Source organism: Equus przewalskii, chromosome 20, assembly GCF_037783145.1.
Source record: "Equus przewalskii isolate Varuska chromosome 20, EquPr2, whole genome shotgun sequence".
Classification (NCBI taxonomy): domain Eukaryota; kingdom Metazoa; phylum Chordata; class Mammalia; order Perissodactyla; family Equidae; genus Equus; species Equus przewalskii.
The window spans coordinates 40,548,121-40,552,873 of record NC_091850.1 but is presented as its reverse complement, the minus strand read 5'-3'; the positions used below and the strand labels follow the sequence as shown (position 1 = coordinate 40,552,873).

Below are 4,753 nucleotides of genomic sequence, written 5' to 3'. Positions count from 1 at the left end.
TTCATTTTGTATTAGACGTATTAGTTAGTTAAATAAGACAAGGAAAAGAAATGAAATGCATAGTTATTAAAAAGGAAGAAATCAAATTCTTTGAATTCTTACAAGATAAGATTGTATTCATAGAAAACTGAAGAATTTACAAGAAAAGTATAAGATAATAAATGAATTTATGTCTCAGGATATAAAATTAATATTCAAAAATAAATTATATCCCTATATTAATAAAAATTAAAACTTAAATTTAAAAAATACAATTTGAAATCTATAAAATCTTATAAATTAAAGATTTAAATAGCTATCGAAATATAGTAGATCTATGGATGAAGAGATTTAATATTATTAAGACGTCAATACTCCTGAAATCGATCTATTGGTTTAATTTCCCAACTTAACATCAATTAGCTGTGGAGTTTTCATTGATGTCCTTATCAGATTGAGAAAACCTCCTTCTGTTCATAACTTGCTGAGATGTTTAATCAAAAATAGGTATTTTACATTGTCAATCCTTTCCCTGCATCCATTGAAATAATCAAATGATATTCTCTCAATCTATTAATGTTAGGAAACAGTAATATTGGATGAAAAACTATTCTTGCAGCCTTGGTATAAACCTCACATGATGACACTGTGTTTTCTTTTTCTTGTAATGAAAGATTTGATTTGCCAATATTTTAATGACTTTACATCTGTTTTCATAAAACACACTGTTCTGTAATTTTCCTTATTTTTTCTTCTTTTGGCAATATCATTGTCTGGTTTTGCTATCAGAGTTGTAGTGGCCTCCTGAAATGACTTGGGAAGTCTCTGCTCCTTCTCTGCTTTCTGAAAAAGTTTAAACTTGATTGGTATTCTTTATTCCTTAACTGTCTGATTTAACCAATCAATGAAGCAATCCAAAACTGATGTTATACTGCAGGAAGTTATTTATGAATTAAATGTTTAGATAGACAAAGGAGTATTTAAGTTGCCCTTTCTTCTTGGATGGATGTTGGTTGCGTCTTTAAAGGTAATTTTCTTTTCCATTTTTTATTCAAATTTGTTGGCATAAAATTCCCCAAAATATCCACTGGTTATCATTTTAATATCTGTGACATATGTAGTGGTGGCTCCTCTTTAATTCCTGATATCAGTAATCTATGTTTTTTTCTTTTCCTTTTTTCTTCATCATTCTGGGCTAGGGGTTCATGAATTTTACTGATATTTCTGGAGAAACAACTTCTCACTTTAGTGATTCTTTCATTTATGGATTCTCTCTTTCTTGTTTGTCTTCTATATCATTGATTTATGCTGTTATTGGTTTTTTCCCTTTTTCTTCTTACTGTCAGCTTACTTGTTCTTTTTCTAGCTTCTTTTCATCATGTTCTTGGGCGCTTTGTCATAAGATGCACACAATTTAGTATTGACTCTTCTTAGTTAACTGACCCTTTTAAGCATATTAAATACCTTCCTTATATTCTTGAGTTAAACTTTTCTTCATTTAAGAACATCAACAACAGCTTTTTTGTGCTTAATTGATGCACGGTAAACATATGTGCATCCTCTCATTTTCAACCTATTTGTGTCTTTATATTTACAGAATGTTTCTTGTAAGTGGCATATGGTTGAATCTTGCTTTTTTTATCCAGTCTTACAATGTCTCCCTTTTAATTGGAGTGCTTAGTCTGTTTACATGCAATGTAAATTATTGATATGTGTGCATTCAGTTCTAATATTCTGCTTTTTGATTTTGAGTTGTCTCATCCTTTTTTGACTTGTCTTAGCCTTGTTCCTCCACTGTTCTCTCCTTAAATTGTGGGTGGAATCAAGTAATTTTTCTACAGTTTTATTTCAGCTTGCCTTACATCCTTCTTTTTAATTCTCATATGTGATGTATGTGTATATGTTTGTGTTTTGCATTAGAGAATGCAATATTGATCTTCAACTTTGAACATTCTGTTTAAAATATTTTAATGTTTCATAAAAATTTAAGTATTCTATCACAATATGTTTCTAAAAAAGTTATCTTCCAACCTGTTTTGTTTTTCTATATTTGACTTCTACATATGCTATAAGAACTCTTGTTATAGTCTGAATTGTGTCCCCCTAAAACTGATATGTTCAAGCCTTAACCGCTGATATGACAGTATTTTGAGATAAAGCCTTTAAAGAGGTAGTCAGTGTTAAATGAGGTTGTTAGGGTAGGACCCTAATCTAAGATGATGAGTGTCCCTATAAAAAGATGAAGAGATACCAAGGATGTGCACACATAGAGGAAAGGCCCTGTGAGGACACGCTGAAAAGGCAGCCATGTGCGAGCTAAGGAGAGAGGCCTCAGGAGAAACCATCCCTGCTGGCACCTTGGTCTTTAACTTCCAGCCTCCAGAATTGTGAGAAAAGAAGTTTCTGTTGTCTAAGCCACTCAGTGTTTGGTATTATGTTATAGCATCCCTAGAATACTAATATACTCATGTTTCTTTATTATTTTTTGATATTTTAATAAACTACAAAATTTTATTCTTAAATTAAAATACTTAGAGACAGTTGCCAAATTAACATTTGAGTATATCTTGACATTAGAGAATAAAAATTGAATGTGCTGTGAAGTTTAGGCATAGTTAAGGTGAAGACAAAGTCTTGCAGCCTGCTGCTTATATCTCAGTAATAAAATAATGACTGATGCTTTTAACTTGCAATATAGAAGTTTTAAAAATATTGCTGTTTTGAAATCTGAGACAGCTAACATTTTAATAAATCACTGCTGTGTGGGAAGGTAATGGATACTCCTTGAATGAATAATGCTTCAAACATATTTGCTAATATATGTAATATTAAGATTCTTGATTATGTAGCTATTATAATATACCTTATGTTGATTAATTGGTATTTGAAAATAAGTGCATTCTTCCCTCTGAGCAATGTTTTGGAGAAAATGCATTGGTTTCCAGGAACACAGCTCCAGTCATATTTTACTCTGCTAATTTGTATTTATTTTTAGCAATCTTATCTGGAGACTAAAATAGGACTTAGACCAAAAGTCCAGTGAATATGACTTTACTCCATTTTTGTCTGCTTGTTCACTTACAATCATTATTTCCCTGCAAATTTTCCACTTAGTCTATTAAAAATTAAGGCAATGGAAGTTCTCTAAAATGTTTAGCTCTTTTTTTGGAGTCTCCGGGTGATTGCAGCCTTGTGCAAATCTGCTTCTTCCAATGTGAATGTTTCATGTAGTAACTTGAGGAAAGGAAATGCTGCTGCCAGAGGAAGGGAGAACTTCTCTGAGATCCTTAGTATTTTCCAATGAAGTCTTTGATGTGGCTTACCCAAAATTTGTAGGATGCAGCTCAAGCAGTGTTTACAGGGACATGAATAGCTATAAATGCCTGTGGGAAATATGAAATTTCTGGATGATCTTTTTCTAATTGGCTAACAAGATTTGTATTTTAGTGAAGTGTTCCAGACTATTTAGTGGGACAACAGACAGAGTATCTTTATTCTCATCCCCAATACTCTTTGCTTTAGAAAAATTTTTGGTGTGGTGCTTTTCAGTCTGTGATCCTGTCCTGAGAAGGGCTGCAATATAGGCTTCATTGACATACCTACTTCATGTTCCTCATCTTCAGCCTTAATATCCACCTCTTCTTAATCAAAAATCCCATGTAACTCTAAAGGTAATTCCTCTTTTTGATGGAGTTCAGAAACCGCTGACTTGAGTCATCAGAATAACTTCTGAAATCATTAGACTCTTAGAATTCATTTTTCCATAATCTTTTATACTGACATTTACCTGTTCTTTTCCGTGGATGACAAGCAGTTAGCACCAATCTTCTGAGCTTCTTTCAATGTCTGTTAACAAAATATTCAATTTGTTTGTAGATTATCACTAAGAGAGTGGTTGTCAGATCCTGTTTCACAGATCCATTCTTTTTTCAGACCCATCCATTATTTTTGTTCCTTTTCTCCTAAAAGCCTGAGTGTGTGGTTGTATATCCTACTTGTAAGTCCTTCTAATTCTTCTATGTGAGCTGCTGCCACAGCATGGCAACTGATAGGTGATGTGGTTCCGCGACTGGGAAATGAACGTGAACCCAGGCCGCCAAAGCAGTGAGAGTGCTGAACTGTATCCACTAGATTATCAGGGCTGGCTCTCAAACCCATTCATTCTTGATACTTTCAAGATTATCTATATCTTTCATTCGCTTTTGTCTTATTCTGGGAGCCATGGCCTCATCTTCAATTTCTTCAGGGGACCTGAGTCCCTGCTACAGCTTTCAACCCGCTCAACCTGGCTCCACAGCCACTTCACTGGAACCCTGCCACGGGGAATGTGATGCCCTGAACCCTTGTTATTCTTTTTTTTTCTTTAATTTAGAAAATTTAATGATATATTTGTATAAAAATAGGAATTTTTGAGAAGTTCTTTTATTTAGTATTCTATTTATTCTATTCTTTATATCTTTCTGCTTCAAACCATATAACTGTTTTTCAGCGTTTTTTGGTAGTGTAATTTTGCAGGAGATGAATTCTTTAAGATTTTTTTTCTGTTATTTAGTTTATCTCTATTTTTAAAACTATATTTTATAGGAAATAGACTTCCAGATTTTTTTCTTTTAGCTCTTTAAATATTTAATTTCACTGTCTTCTGATTTCCATTGTTTCTGTGAGAATTCAGCTATCATTGTACTGTCAATTCATTCCATGTCTGTATTTGCCCATGCTTCTTTTAAAATTTTTCCTTGTCTTTAGTTTTCAGTAGTTTGATTACAGTGTACCT

General features: G+C 32.8%; 1 pseudogene; it reads right to left on the bottom strand.

Moving 5' to 3' along the window:
- Window positions 1-3,132: 3,132 nt before the first annotated feature.
- On the bottom strand, window positions 3,133-4,175 carry LOC103564826 (UBX domain-containing protein 2A-like; annotated as a pseudogene).
- Between the last annotated feature and the right edge of the window lie 578 nt (window positions 4,176-4,753).